Below are 17,453 nucleotides of genomic sequence, written 5' to 3' on the forward strand. Positions count from 1 at the left end.
TTCTTGCTCAAAACAAGAAGAAGTGTGGAAGGGAGGAAATAAAGTCAATGCAACACTTAGTAGATTTGTACCAAAAAGATACTTATGAGTTATAAGTGGGATGGCTGCCTCATTGTGATGCCACTATATCCAAGAAAGAAAGAAAAAGGGAAAGTAATCATTGTCTATTGGTGCCTCAGACAGACAACACTCTCCTCCTTAAGTGGCTTTAAATGGCTTTGCACTCTCAATCATGCACTGCAGAAATCTATCCTCCTCTGAGGAGAGACCCTATAAGTCAATGTCTCCTACAATCTCCAGCCATTTTGTCTTCAGAATCATTAGCTCTCTACATCCTTTATTTAAGTTGGGATTCTTTTTCAGGTACTAAGTGCAAACTATATTGGAAGATTATTGTGTCTTTCTCTACATATTTTTAGAAATCACAGAATTGTCCTTACATATCTAATAAGAGCAATATTTTGTGCTAAGTGTTTCAACTGTGGTCCTCTGTGTAGCTTTTAATAATTTTCCTAAATACTTCTTTCCACATTGTACCCAAACCTTTTGCCTTTCAAATTATTTCCAAACCTTTGCCTTCCAAATCTATTTAAGTAAAGATGAATTAACATTTGTTGAGAACCTGCTATGGACCAGGGTCTTTTTACTTGTTGCTTCATTTAATTTTTACAATGTCACAATAAGAAGTATTTTCCCAGTTTTACAAATATGAAAATTTTGCACAGAGTTTAAATATTTTCCTCAAGGTCATGGAACTGATAAATATTAGTCAGAATTCCAGTCCTGACTCATAAGCCCATATATTTCCATTGAACCCTGTTTCCTGCTTTCCTCTTGTAATTGACCTCAAATGTCCTAAAAACACAGAGAAAAACAAATCTGATGAATTAAAATCACAATGTAAGTGGTTTATTGCATAACAAATAAATATTACACATTGGAATTATTCCCTGGAACACAATGTCATGGAAAAGCACTGATCTGTGCAGAAGCTCTACTTTCTAGTAGCTGTCCTGCTAATAACTAGCCAAATGACCCAAAAGGAAGTTGCTTAACCACTCTGGGTTACAGACCCCTCATCTCTAAATTAAAAGGGTTGAGTAAAATCTTCAGAGTATCATCAATCCCCAAGTTTTTATAATTTTTTTTCTATTTGTGGAGTTACTCATTTTCTTTCCAGATATGTCTTGTGCCTAGAAAAATTTCCCTTCACATATTATAAGGTCAGTTCCTCTTTTCCCTCCCTATCACATCCTTTCTGAGAATGCAATTGCTCTGCAAATACCTTCTTTAACTGTCTAAGATCTTCTTCTTATATGAAACTGCCATGAACATGGTCCACAGAATTAAATGGATAAAAAAGAAAAATTTCAACTCAATTTTATTTGGTTAGATATTCACCATCTCTCTGTCTTTTCATAACCTAATTCTTCTGTCTGCTTTATTATATTATAGAAAGGAATCATATCTTCCTGTCTGCAACTTATTAAGCTTGACAGCTAACAATAATTAGTATGAATTATCAATGAGTGTCTTTATAGAATCTGGTTAATGTTAACAGACATTTACTTAAATATGTTCAATTTGTCATGAGTATGCAATCTGTTATGTAATCATTATTTTAAATTAATGAATCTATTTTAATCCAATTTTAATATAAATACTAGAATTCTTAAAAGCATTAGCATTAAGAATGAAATGTTATGCCCTTGTCACTAGATATGAAATAAACATTAGTAAAATGTTACTGATAATGATTAAGTGGCAAGTACTTAGATTCCTTAAAGTAATTAATAGGAAAAAATTTTCTGTTTAAAATTAAGAAACAAATCACAATTTACACTCACTTATGTGACAATCATTTCTGGAAAGCATTTCAGAGTGGATATTGAAATGACTGACCTCACTAATTAATAGATTAGTTCAAGCCTAAAAAAAAAGTTAGTGTTAAAATAATTCTAAAATATTTCTCCACCAAACATGAAATTTTAAAATAAAACATGTTTACTCATTTCTGACAATTCTCCTTTTAATGAACAATATGAGCATTAATTCTTCTTTTGGTATACAAAAATGAACAGACATCTGTACCACCACAGTGAACTAAAATAAAAATGTTCCATTTTTCTAATTCACTTGGGGCCTTATTATGGTCACCTAAGTAGAGGAATCCTTGTTTCCAGATAAACAGCATGTAACGGCATAGACAGTCATTCCAAAGCCTCTGCACCAAGACCCCACAAGTGACTCTATGTTTCCCTCCAGGTTATGTAGACATAAGCTGGACCTATTTTTGCCCAATCCAATAAGGTCTTGGCACTTCTATCTCAGAGAATATCCAAATTTTCTTGGTTTTTAGGTTTTCTAAGTAATTTTTAACAGCACCCTAAACCAAAAGAAATACTTAACAATTCAGTGTATAAGGTAGTTGTACCCAAACAATTTAATAAGGATTTATGTCCTAACAACTTAGTAGCATTTAAAAATACATCTATCTATAAAGTGAATTTTAAAATTTCATTCTTAAATAATTGTAGTTATTTAATTAATTATTTTGCAGTTGGGCACTATACAGCTTCTCAAACCTTGAGATGAGATTGAACATTGCCACCTCATTTCCTGTTCCACACTGAACAGGAACTTCAATAAACCTAGCTTTGCAAGTGTATGAATTGACTGAAACAATGTAGCACAATCAACTGTTAAAGCATAAACTACCTCAAGCTAACAGTTTTCTCAGTTTTCAAAAGATGTTAAATTTTGCTTTGTTTCCCTCAAAATTTTAAAATATACCTCTTCACTCCTGTGCATTCATTACATTGTCCCAGGCACAGTCTTAGTGCACAGTTTGGAAACTACAACTTGGTTGTTCAGCTATTGAAAAGTTCTCAAGTCTTTTATCTTTATTAGAGACTCTGAGTAAATAGACAATAAGAGCTTGCAAATGTAAAATGAAAATTATGCATTTTAATGTCATTTTCTGTTATAATAAATTTGTGTACAGAATACTACCTAAAGTGTAATTTATGTGTAGTACGTTATTCTATAATTTAAATCTGTATAATGTTTTAACTCATTAATCATCTATCAACTAAGCTTTGAATACATAATAAGAAACAAAATAATTTGAAAAGACACATAAAATATTTGCTTTTGATATTTCTTATACATATAATCTTTTTACCAAGAGTTGTATTTGCTGAGAGTATAGAAATCAATATTATTTCATGCAAAATTTTTAAAGATTTTAAAATATTTGTTTCTTTTAAAAACTGACCTTGGGGAATTCCCTGGTGGTCTAGTGGTTAGGACTCGGTGCTTCCACTGCAGGGGCCACAGGTTCAATCTCTGTTCGGGGAACTAAGATCCCGCAAGCCGCACGGTGAGGCCAATAAAACCAAAACCAAAAACAAACAAACAAAATCTGACCCCGAAATCTTGATAACTATTCTTTGTTTGAAAAGAACAGGAAAGACAAAGGTAAGGTTCATTATTCCCTATAACTTCTACTGTATAGCAAAGGAAAGAAGGCACTTCATTGCATTTTGCTGATGGAGAAACAAAGGCATCCAAGATTAAGGGAACTGTCCATGGTCCAGTGGCACGTAGTTAATTACAAGTAGAGCTCCTAGCATGGCAAAATCTCATTCCATAGTTCTACTGTAGAAGACAGTACCTAAAAATGACAATCCTTTGGGAGGGAAAAAAAAATGTCTAGCTCATTATTCATAAAGAATATCATTTGAGTTGTTTTCTCGGGTAGTAAGAATAGATTTGCATTAATCCAATTACACATGACCACCATGGCTAAGTTAATTCATCCATATCCATTCATTACAACACATATTTGAGTAACTAAAAGTTTAGTATTAAACCAAGCACAGCAGATATTATAAAGGTATTATTCCTACTTTTGGAAAATTTACACTCTAATAAGCCTAAGGAAAAGTTAAATAACATCAAAAATTAAATGGCCATACAATATAGAAACAGATTAGATGCCATATGGAAAACAAGTTATAATATTTTAAAAGAAAAATAAAGGTGAACTCTATTTCTTATGAAGGGAATGGGACTTGAATTGGCCTTTGAAGAATGGGTAAAATTTGAATAGATGAATATGAATGAATTGGACATGGAGGAGAGAGAGAGTAACTTGTGTTTGGAAATACTGTTTATGGCATACAAACTGGATCAGAGAACAAATACGGAGGAATCATGAGACGTAGAATAAGAAAATAAAGACCAGATTGGACAAGGCCTTACAATGGACTTTCTCTGGCAGGCATTGAAAAAAAATTATTTTAACTTTTTGACCTGGAAAGTGACTTGAAGAGAGTGTTATATAGGTCAAGAAAATCTACCTAGATAAAATTCATCTATACAGTCTATTATTCCCAAGAACATAAACCAGCAGTACAGACTGCCTCAGTTGTCCAAGAAATCTGTTCCATACCATTAAAACTAAGGTATATGGCCTCTTCATGATTTCCTCCTCTACACACACACACAGACACACACACAACCATTTTCTCTATCATTCAAATTGGGGGCACACTTGCTATATATTATATGCTTATGATGTTTTCCAAGAATATAATCCAAGTCAGTAAAATATATCACCTCCCTATTTCAGCTTCCTATTGTCTAAAATGGCCAATTTTCAAAGCATATTAGTCATTAAACCGATAGGAAGAAAGATATCTTCTATAGAAACTTTTTAAAATTGAACTCCCAATAGATTCAATAAATGCCACTCTGTGTTTGGACCAGTGGTGTGTCTTGTACTTAACAAACAGACCCCTAAATTCTTCATTTGGTGTCCTAAGACAGTCACTTTGTTGACTCAGTGAAGAAGATTCTAAAACAGATTGGTCAAGAAAAATCATCCCACCCTGACTCATACCAAATATATTGTGCTCTTACATTCAATCTAATACATTTCCTTTTTCTACCAGAGAAATATTTTAATTTGCTACCTTTGCTTCCAACAACTGAAAGAGAAAGTTCATCCATGAAAATTGAGAAGATTGGCCTTCAGGAACTTCTTGTTAGTTAGTGGACCAAAGCAAATATACGCTTTGAAAACATTGTCAGCCAGGTCCAGGAGATATTAAGGCCAAGGAGGAGATTAGAAAAAGAGAGAGAGATGGCTGTAGGATATTCAGGGGAGATATCATGTGGTCAGAAATATATACAATACTAAAACAAAGACTGCTCAACAGGAATGAGGATGCAGTATTTGAAATGGACAGGTTGGAATGATACTGAAGCATACAAGACAAGTTTGCCAACTGAACACAACATGAAGAATGAAAATTTTAACGAATGGGATCTTTGTTTAGAGATAGCACAACTGAAAGTGCTTACTAATTGTGTATGAGAAAACAAATGAAAAGTGGTTTTGAAATCATCATCTCCAAAATTTTTCATACTCACTGTACATTTTTATGAGGTAGTGGCCACAATTTTCAACTTTAAGAGTACCTCAAAAAACACTTCAAATAATTTGATAAGAATGTAAATACAAATGCCCCATTCAAATATAACAATTAAATAGTTCTAATATGTTTTTTAAAAAGATAACTAAACTATTTTGAAATCAAAGTAGCATTAAAGTCACCAAAGGAAAATACTCAACTTATTCTCAATCCATAGTTCTTCTCATTTGCTCCTTCATTTCTCTTGGTTTGCATGATGCTTGTATTTTCAGGAGATTATTTAACAAACCATAATAAAATTAATTGTCTGCAGGCTGATGAGGTCATAGATTATCAGTGTTCTTGATTTCCAATTATTTTAACAGAATTTTTTCCTCAGCTGTTCCATGCTCTCTTTGATGTCCTATTTCAAAAATGCACACCTCTGCTTTTTGCTGTTTGCTTTTTGATGGCAGTTTTCCATAAGCAAAAAACCCAATACCTTATTACTATTATTCAAATGACATAATATAATTTCTGGGCAATCTGACTAGATTTTTTAAAGACCAATATTAATCACTAAAAAATAGGGTAAATGTATAAAATAGATTATGATATCTTTCATATACTTGGGAATTAAGTAAACATGAACATTGCCAAAACTTGACTGTCACTCAAATTCATTGGAATACAGCAATCAATACCAAATTGATAATCTATCAACTTGTGGCAAGTTCCAATGTTCTAAAACAAAGCTATACATTCTTTTCACAAATAAAAAAAAATCTTTTCCCCCAAGTTATTGGTACCTGGTTCCTAAGATACAAAATAGATATATTTCTGTTGAGTAAATTGACAATTTGGAACCAGTTATTGGTACTTTCAAACTTGAATGAATGCATATACAAACAAGGAAAGATTTCACATCTATCATTAGTTATGAGACATTTAAATTGTATAGATAAAGGTTTTTTACATTTTCTCTTCTTTATCCCTTCATTTATTTATACTGAAGAGGAAAAAATAGAAAATGCTTTCTTAAGGGTAATGAAAGCATTCTTCTTTCTATTAGACATTATTTGATGATTTATTTTATTTTTGTTATTTTGTGTAAAGCAATTGCTTATTAAAACAAGAATCCATATCACAGATGGAATTAGTTTGCTTTTCTTCAACATGGTAATTACCTCTGCTATGATTATTGTCTAAAGACTTAGAGATAATGTCTTCATGCCAAAAACAAAAAGAATGTCCGGTTTTATTAAGAAAAATATTAGAACAAACATATATACATTAATCATTCCTTCAACCAAAAAGCATTTATTCAGTAGTATTTTGTGCAAGCACAGTAATAGGTATTGTGAAGAGAAAGGAGCATAAAACATAGTCTTTTTCTTCAAGGACCAGCAATAGAGTTTAAAAAAATACCTTGGGAGAAACAAACACAGAAACTGATATAGATTTTTAAATGGTAAGTTTAATAATAGAGATACACATGGGGTACAGAGAGACACCAAATACAAACTTAGAAAAAAGGAAGCTTTAAAATGTCTTCTTGGAGGTAAAGATGCCTAAGCTGAGTTTTAAAAATAAATAGAACTTTGAAGACAGAGGAGTTAAGGACAAGGTATTCTAGGCAGCAGATTAGCTAGAGTAAAGGCACAAAATTGAGAAACAACAGATATGCACCAAGAAACACGAGGAGTTCAGAATTCCTAAAGTGTGGAGTTAAAGCAAGGCTCAGCAGAATAAAGCAAGACAGGTCCCAGATCACAGAGATATTTCATGGAGGAGTCATGTTTGCATATTAGAAAGATCACGTGACTATGTAAAGAACAAACTTGAAGAGTCAAAACTCTTAAAAGAGGAAAACAGTTAGGAGGCTGTTTGAGTAACCCAAAAATAGGTATGAGAGATTTAACTAGAGCTGTAGAAGCAGCTGGATGCTGTGTGTAAATCCCAACTCTTCTATGTAACTTTGCACAAGGCCCTGATCGCCCTATGCTTCAATTTCTTTATCTGTAAAGCTGGCATAATAATGCTTACAAGAATTATAAAATATCATCCCATTTTGCAAATGAGGAAACTGATAGCTGGAATAAAGATTAATTAGAGGGGACACTTCAGACAAGTATATACAAGTTACGTTAGCAGGGCTTGGTAATGGATTTAATATGGGAACTGAGAGAGGAGTGAGATTTAAGAATGGCCCCATGTTTCAGTTTTGGAGACTATCAACTGATATTGAGAACACAAGAAGAGGAAATGGTCAGGTGAAAATGATAAGGTCTATTTCTTATAATTGAAACTGAAATAGATCCAGATGAAAATATCTAGCAAGAAGTTAGATATATGGATCTTGAATACAGGAGAGAAAGCTAGGTAAGAGATGCAGATGTGGAAATCATCAGCATTTAGGTATTCATCAAAACCATAAGAATAAAGGAGAAGAACAAGAGTATAATGACGCTGAACAATGACCCCCCACACACACCAAAGATCTCTACACCTTAATCCCTGAAATTTATATGTTACCATATATGGTAAAAAATAATTTGTAGATGTGAATAAGATAAGGAATTTGAGATGGGGAGATTATCTTGGATTATCTGGGTAGACCCAATGTAATCACAGGGTCCTTAAAAGAAGAATGCAGGAGGAACCAGAGTTAGAGAAAGAGGTGAAGTGATAACAGAATCATAGATTTGAGTGATGTACTCTGAAGATGGATAAAGAGGCCACAAGCCAAAGAATACAGGTTGCCACTAGAAGCTGGAAAAGATAAGAAATGTATTCTCAGAATCTCCAGAAGGAACCAGCCCTTGTGGCACTTTGACTTTACTCCAGTGAAACTGATTTTGAACTCTGACCTCCAGAACTGTAAGAGAATAAATTTGTGTTGTTTTAAGCCACTAAGTTTGTGGTAATTTATTATATCAGCAATAGGAAACCAATGCACAGAGAAAATATAGTGAAAATGAAAACAGGCAAAAATACTTGAGTGACACCAAATTCTAAGGACAGCTCTCAGAGGAGAAAGAGAAAGGGCAGACAAGGACTAGGAAGAAGTAGGAGACTTTTATGTCAAAGAATTTTAATAATGGAGGACTAAATAGGTAATCATGGCAGAATAGTCTACTAAAAACTATTTTAAATGGACAATATTCACTGGATTTAGCAATAAGAAGTCTTTGGAAAGCTTAGAGCAATTTCAGCAAAGACTTAGAAACTAGTTTTCAATGAATTGAGCAAAATGAAAAGGAGGAAATGGAGATATTAAGTACTGATTATTTTACATTTTACCTCTATTTTATATGGAGATAATATAAATATAGAATATAAATATCAATTGTGATAATAAAAAATAAAGTTCCTGGGTATCCAGTCAAATACTATAGAATAGCAGCAGAGTTTGAACATGTGCAGAATAAGAATCTGTAGAAGAGGAAAAAAAAATAACAAAGCCCTGCAGTATAGACAGGTGCATAGAAAGAGACATTAAGACAACTGCAACAACAACAAAAATTTGGTAAAGAGTAACACCTTCAGATACCCAAACTTAACCATGAAAGAGAATGAGGAAAGAGATAAATGCCTTGAAAATATTAATAGTAGTAAACATCACTGGAGTAAAGCAAAAAGTACTGGAGCAAGATCAGGGGACCATAGTCTGGTTTAACTAGCTAGATTGATAGTTGAAGGAAAGTGGAAAATAGCTTTGGGTATATATATGTAAGATTTTGTTTATAGCTTTATTCTCTGGGTTTTTTTAAGTGATGGGAGTATCAGGATTTATTAAGCAAAGAAAAAATAGTCAAATATGGAAGCTTAAAAAAGAGATAGCAAATAATCATAGGAATAGCCTGAAGAATTAGTGGAAAAAATACTAAGAGAGTAACTGTGACAAAGACAGTTTTCAGATTAAAATCTTGAAGGAGGAGGAAGAGAGATTAAAAGTAGTGAATTTTGTTTTGAAAAAATAAACATCAATATATAATTCAGCCACTTGAAAAATTAGTCTGATGCTCTGTCAATGATTTGTCAAGCCCCTAGCACCCACATCTACCAGAAGAAGCACTATAGGAGGAATATCTGGCACAGGGTGCACATTTTCTATCACATCTTTTGACTTCCATAATGTTAGTATTTCCTTCTGTATTTCATGCCAAGGTATTTTCCAAGCCGTTGTAAAACATTCTACTCCTTGAAAAAAAGTTCCATAATATAACTTAAATTTCATAGAGAATTTAAAATATGAGTCAGTCCTCAAATTTATGTCTCACTACTCTATTCATGAAAACTGTATTTTGGCTATGAAAATCTCTTGAAAATATAAAGTGTCCCAATATATCATTACAACTTACAACACATAGCAACAGAGAGAAAAAATAAGTATTTTTAAACAAAAGATGATTGGCATAATGAATTTATTTGTAATATAAATGTGTGACATAACCTCACTGAAAATGGTAGGAGAAAAAAAGGAGTTTCCTTAAGTCACTTAGGAAAATGGTGCTTTGACTAAAGACAAAAAAAAACCCCAAAAAATTGTACGTAAGCACAGTATGCTAGTTAGTAAATTTAGTTCTTATAGGAGTACCAGTTAACAACTCTGAAGCTACTTTATGTTTACTAGGATTGAAAAATAAGAGAGTAAATGCTAAGTAAATTGGATCTAGGTTTCTTACTATCAGAGAAATTAATTACAAATAAGCAAGGGAGAAGTCTAGGGTAAACACTGTGGTACTTGTTTAGAGACATCTGTATGAATTCATGTTTAGGAGAGATGATAGATAGATAGATAGATAGATAGATAGATAGATAGATAGATAGATAGATAGATAGATAAGTGTTTATATATTTTTAGTGTAAATACACATGTCCTAGCTCTGTCCTCAGAGAAAGCATAGAGGCAATGACATCCCACTAGCAATAAGCACACCCAGTACTCAGATCTTGATATTCTAAATATAAGTTTCCAATAAAGGAACTAGAGATCCTTATAGAAATGGTTAATTCTAGAGCTAGTTCAGGGAAAATACAAGATGAGTTTAGAGGATCTTCTAGTACCAGGAAGTAAAGAAGCACTAAAAAGAAAAGTAAATAAACAAATAGGGGTATGTATGTCAAAAGAACACTGGAGCCAACCTAAAAGAGTTTCCAATGGTCAGAGCTGGAAGAATTTGAAGAATAAATAATGTATTGTTAAACTACAACCCAAAGTATAAAATAAATATTCATGAGTTCATACTGATATAAATTATTGAATAAATAAATAAATAAATAAAAGATATGTCTTTCTTACAAAAAAATTCCAAATAATGTATGCAGATATTCCCCCCTCCATCTTTAACTTCCATCCTTTCTCCACCCCCACCACAGGCACACATGTGTTGAGTATGGACTGAACTTAATGACACAGTTCCAAAGAATGGAATATGAATAGGGAAAAATAGTTACCTCAACACGGAGAAATCTGACAGATACAAATATCACCAGTGATGTCATGTAGATATCATGTATCTCTGACATCATGTGAAGAGAAGGGCACTTTACCTATGTGGTGTCTGTCCCCCAAAACCATAACGCCGGTCTAATCATGTGAAAAGCATCAGACAACCCAAATTGAGGGATGTTCTACAAAATATGTGACCAGGAATCTTCAATACTATCAAGATCATGAAAAACAAGAAAAGACTAAGAAATTGACACAGACCTCGGGAAACTAAGGATACATGAAAACTAAATGCAGTGTGGTATCATGGACTGGCTCCTGGAATAGAAAAACACATTAGTGGAAAAACTGGTGAAATACAAATAAAATCTGAAGTTTAGTTGGTAGTAACATACCAATGTTAATTTCTTAGTTTTAACAAATACACCATGGTAATTAACTTGTTAACATTAAGAGAATCTGGGTGATGGGTATATGGGATCTTTGTATTATCTTCATAACTTTTCTGTAAATCTAAAATTATTCCAAAATAAAATGTTCATTTTTAATAAAACTTAGTTGGCAAGTTTTAAAATGCAGAATTTAACATTTGAGATCATTAAATGTAACCACAGTGATGAGTGATTTTTTAAATGCCAAGATCTAAATATGCATCATATCTATGACCAATAAAAGTGTACTAAAATGTTTTAATGATCTATGGTAACAATAAAATCTATGTTCTCCTTTTAGTAGGGATTTTTTTCATACTACTATGAGAAGATCTAGAGAAAGCCCCCTTATCCAGCTATAATTAAAAAGAGGTTTCAAACTGGAATATCTCATTTATAAGTGATTCTGGGTAAGGGCAAAGCATGAAGGGTATTTTTAATATAAGGGTACACTTCAGGTTGAAATGTCTTCTATACATAGATTTGATTACTCTAACAGAGCATGACCATCATTTTAAGATACCATAAGAATGAGGCCAAGAAGAGGTTCTGGGCTATGATAGTTCAAACATTCCACCACCATGTAAATATTTTGTAAAGTTTAAGCTAACTATTAATTAGACTTCACACAGCTAAATGCATCACATACCTGAGGTCTCACCTTGCTCCTACCTACACTTTTAATAACTTGCACCTCTCTTTCTTAACTGCTCAAAATGAAAGTCTCCGATCACCCTCACTCTCACCACACAGTCTCATGCAGATGCTACTTTGTTTTTCCTCTCCAGGATTTCTCTTTTCACTCTTGACCTCCCAAATTTTCCCACCATGCTCTCTAAGGTATTGGTAGTGTTGTTAATAATTGAGTTAGGTGCACATCTTCACAATGAAGTACTAGCATTTATATCCACTAGCATGGCTAAAATTAAGACTGGCTATACCAAATGTTGTCCAGTATGTGGAGCAACTGGAAACTTCCTATATTATCGTTGAGATTATAAAATGGTATAACTACTTTGGAAAACTATTTGGTAATTTCTTGTAAAGTTAAAAATACACCTTCACTAGAATTCAACAATTCTATTTTTAGGTATATATCCAAAAGAAACGAAGGCTTATGTCTGCAAATAATGTATACAAGAATGTTCATAACATCTTTATTCATGATAATAAAATACTGTTAGCAACTGAAGTGATCATCAATCGTAGAATGGAAGAGCAATTTGTGGTATATTTATACAATAAAATATTACTCACAATAAAAAATCTTAGTATTGATACACTCAACAACATGGATAAACTTCAAAAATGCTATGCTGAGTGAAACAAGACATACATGAAAGCACATTCTATTTATATGATGTTCAAGAAGAGGCAAAACTAATCTATAGTGATAGAAATCAGAATGGAGATAGGGGGTGCTCAGGCAAATTGACTTGGACTAAAGGGGCGAGAGGCGACTCTCTAGGGTGATTAAAATAACTTATATCTTGACTTGGATATTAGGTACATACTTAATTATATTTGTCAGAACTTGTCAAACTAAAAATTATCTGTGCATTTATAAAAACTTGATTAGGAAAGAACTCATGTTTGTCTTGTTAACTTATATATGCTTAATACCTATAATTGATTTATACATGATACTTAATAGATAATATTTTAATATAGAGTATAATACCTAGGTCATAGTCAGTGCTCAGTGAATAGTTGATTAATGAATCATTGTCAAAATATTTTGACTTTCATCAATATTTGGCACATAAGATGAGATCCCAAATCATTTGGATATACACTCCTTCCAACCCAGCAAATTCCTTCAGTTGCATCTGAGATTGTTTCTATCTCAACTCTATCCCAGCCTTACCATTCACAGTGTTGGGAGGAGGTATAGGAAGTGTAAAAACATACTTAGCATGTTAGTCATCTGGTGAAAATGTGTGACAGATGGAAAAGGAGACAGAAAAAGAAGGAGGAGGAGGGGGAAGGAGAAGAAGGAGGAGAAGGGATGGGGAAAAAACCAAAGGCTAGGAAGAGGTATTTTATCCTAAGAAATGCTATAGAAAGTTTCTTTAAAAGTATCATTTTATGTTATACATGCAGATGCATAATCAATCAGTATAATAATTCAGAATACCTATGTAGTAAATGCAAAAACTCAGACTCACTATTTGGCAAGAAAAAATTATATACATCCATTGAAATTAAGATTATTTGGGAATAAAAATACTTCTCCAACAGTTGTTTTAAAAATATTTCTGTTGCTAGTTAAAGTCTGTAAGTTTTACATTGTTACAAACTCATTTCCCCTCTCATAACAGCAGCAACAACAGCAAAAATAAAATTAGGTAACTAGTTACTCTGATAGGCCACAAAGTTAACTGTCTACTATAACTTAGCCCCATCTTGTGGTAGTCTAGGAAACTGTGTCTAAAGTCTCTCAACGTCTTATTATTGTGTTTTTGAAACTATAGGCATAAATGATACTATCCCTAGTAATGTTTAGGTCAAAGGAAAATGGGCTAAGGGAAAGATGTGGCCAATGAGTGAACGGTTTCCTACTTCTTAGCTATACCAATAAAGACATTCAAAGGTGTTTGTGAACTTCTTTAGATTCCAAGAAAAAAAACCCCACTTCTGTCAGTATACGGTTTTCATAGAAGACCTGTGCTAAATAAAGGAAATCTTCATGTAACTTCTGGGTCAGCAAACCAAAAGCAAAGAAGCTCAAAAGGCATTTTGGGGAACTAGATAGGGAAAGTTAAGCCCTTCAAAAAGAACAGAATAATGTTGTTCTACCAGCTCTACAAACATTATAATTTTGGAACAAATGAGAGTTTACAAAGCTATTATGGAATGCGTTTTAGCAAAGATTCATGCTGATCAGTGACATTCAGCTAAAAGATGAAGTTGGAATTCACTTCTTTGATTTCCATTTTTTACCTTCAAAATTATGTGGAAAAATGCAAATTTTTACTGTCTTTTGGCAATAAAAGCACTGTAGTTTTTGGAAGTGCCATTTAGAAGTGTCTTTAGCCTGATCTTTCAATGCTAAATGAAACTTGTTCTATGCAATCCAAAATAGAATTTCTTTCTAATTTAGATAGTTAACCATAGCATCATTCTGAATATAATGATTACTCATATATAATTATCAAAATGAAAATTACTTAGACACATAACTGAACTTGATTGAATTATATACTTAGTAATTCACAAAAAAATTTTATTTGGACTCTGTCAGGTGGCCTGCAAATTTAATTTTGAAGATAAATGTGAATTATGAACACACTTCAAGTAATATTGCCCAGTACTTGATTTACTGCATTGATGATATAATATCTAACAGTCCAAGAATCCCTTTCATATGTTACCAATTAACTTTAAAAGGAAGGATATGTAACTAATATAAATGAAAAAACTTGGGAGAAGGAGACATACGCTCCCTTGATGTGATATAAGAAGCTCTTAAAATATCATATCCAATTCCTTTGTAGGTTGGGAAATAATTTCACATTGAGATAAAAGTATATTTAGTCATACATTTTCACAGATATTTTATTTTTATTCCTAACTGATAGTAAGTTCCCATATAAATGTACTAAGATATCCATATTTTAAGAAGTGTCCAGAGATCAGAACATGATGATGCAGTAGGCGGATATGGCGCTCACCTCCTCACAAAAGCACATTAAAAATACATGCGGGAGAGACCTTCAAGGTGGCAGAGGAGTAAGACGTGGAGATCACCTTCCTCCCCACAAATACATCAGAAATACATGTACACGTGGAACAGCTCTTACAGAACACATACTGAACACAGGCAGAAGACCTCAGACTTCCCAAAAGGCAAGGAACTCCCCACGTACCTGGGGAGGGCAAAAGAAAAACACAGACAAAGAATAGGGACAGGACCTGCACCAGTGGGAGGGAGCTGTGAAGGAGGAAAAGTTTCCAAACACTAGGAAGCCACTTCACTGGCAGAGAGAGGGGGGTGGTGGGGGAGAAGCTTTGGAGCCATGGAGGAGAGCGCAGCAATACGGGTGCAGAGGGCAAAGAGTAGAGATTCCCACACAGAAGATCAGTGCCAACCAGCACTCACCATCCTGAGAGGCTTGTCTGCTCACTCGCCAGGGCAGGTGGGGGCTGGGGGCTGAGGATCCAGCTTCGGAAGTTGAATCCCAGGGAGAGGACTGGGGTTGGCTGTGTGAACACAGCCTGAAAGGGGCCAGTGCAACACAGCTAGCCGGAAGGGAGTCCGGAGGAAAGTCTGGAACTGCCTAAGAGGCAAGAGAGCATTGTTTCGGGGTGCACGAGGAGAGGGGATTCACAGCATCTCCTAAATGAGCTCCAGAGCCTGGCATGAGCTGTGGCTATCAGCGCAGACACCTGAGATGGACATGAAATGCTAAGGTTGCTGCTGCAGCCAGCAGGAACCCTGTGTGCAAGCACAGGTGACTACCACACCTCTCCTCCTGGGAGCCTGTACAGCCCGCCACTGCCAGTGTACCATGATCCAGGCACAACTTCCCCGAGAGAACACACATTGTGCCTCATGCTGTTGCAACTTCACGCCGGTCTCTGCCGCTGCAGGGTCACCCTGCATTCCATACCCCTCCCTCCCCCCGGCCTGTGTGAGCCAGGGCACCCTAATCAGCTGTTACTTTAACCCTGTCCTGTCTGAGTGAAAACCAGACACCTTCAGGGGACCTACATGCAGAAGCGGGGCTAAATCCAAAGATGTACCCTGCATCTCTGGGATACCTGAATGACAACAAATCATCCCAAAATTGAAGTGGTGGACTTTGGTGTTTGCTTTCTGCACCTAATTTGTTTCTGGTCTTATGTTTATCTTAGTTTAGTATTTAGAGTTTATTATCATTGGTAGTTTTCTTTAATGATTTCGTTGCTCTCTTCCTTTTTTATATATATATAGATATATATTTTTTTCCTTTTTCTCTTTTTGTGAGTGTCTATGTGTATGCTTCTTTGTGTGAATTTCTCTGCATAACTTTGCTCTTACCATTTGTCCTAGGGTTTTGTGTGTCCGTTTTTTTTTTTCTTGTATAGTTTTAGTGCTTGTTATCATTGGAGGAATTGTTTTTTGGGTTGGTTGCTCTCTTCTTTCTTTCTTTTTTTTTTAATTAAAATTTTTTTTATCCTTAATAATTTATTTTTAATTTAATAACATTATTTTATTTTTTTCTTTCTTTCTTTCTTTTTCCTTCCTTTTCTTCTGAGCCGTGTGGCTGACAGGGTCTCCGTCTTCCAGCCAGTTGTCAGGCCTGTGCCTCAGAGGTGGGAGAGCTGAGTTCAGGACGTTGGTCCATCAGAGACCTCCCAGCTCCACGTACTATCAAATGGTGAAGGCTCTCTGAGACATCTCCATCTCAACTCTAAGACCCAGCTCCACTCAACAACCAGCAAGTTGCAATGCAGGACACCATTTGCCAAACAACTAGCAAGACAGGAGCACAACCACACTCATTAGCAGAGAGGCTGCCTAAAATCATAATAAGGTCACAGACACCCAAACCCCAGCACCAGACACGATCCTGCCCACCAGAAAGACAAGAGCCAGCCTCATCCACCAGAAAACAGGCACCAGTCCCCTCCTCCAGGAAACCTACAAACCCACTAAACCAACCTTAGCCACTGGGGGCAGACACCAAAAACAACAGGAACTATGAACCTGCAGCCTGCAAAAAGGAGACCCAAAACACAGAGAATTAAGCAAAATGAGAAGACAGAGAAATACTCAGCAGATGAAGGAGGAAGGCAAAAACCCACCAGATCAAACAAATGAAGAGGAAATAGGCAGTCTACTTGAAAAAGAATTCAGAGTAATGGTAGTAAATACGATCCAAAATCTTGGAAATAGAATGGAAAATATACAATAAACGTTTAACAAAGACTTGGAAGAACTAAAGAGCGAACAAACAATGATGAACAACACAATAAATGAAATTTAAAATTCTCTAGAAGGAATCAATAGCAGAAAAACTGAGGCAGAAGAATGGATAAGTGTCATGGGAGATAAAATAGTGGAAATAACTTCCAAAGAGCAGAATAAAGAAAAAAGAATGAAAACAATTGAGCAGAGTCTCAGAGACCTCTGGGACAACATTAAATGCAACAACATTCGAA

This window comes from Balaenoptera musculus, chromosome 8 (assembly GCF_009873245.2).
Source record: "Balaenoptera musculus isolate JJ_BM4_2016_0621 chromosome 8, mBalMus1.pri.v3, whole genome shotgun sequence".
In the NCBI taxonomy this organism is placed as follows: Eukaryota; Metazoa; Chordata; class Mammalia; order Artiodactyla; family Balaenopteridae; genus Balaenoptera; species Balaenoptera musculus.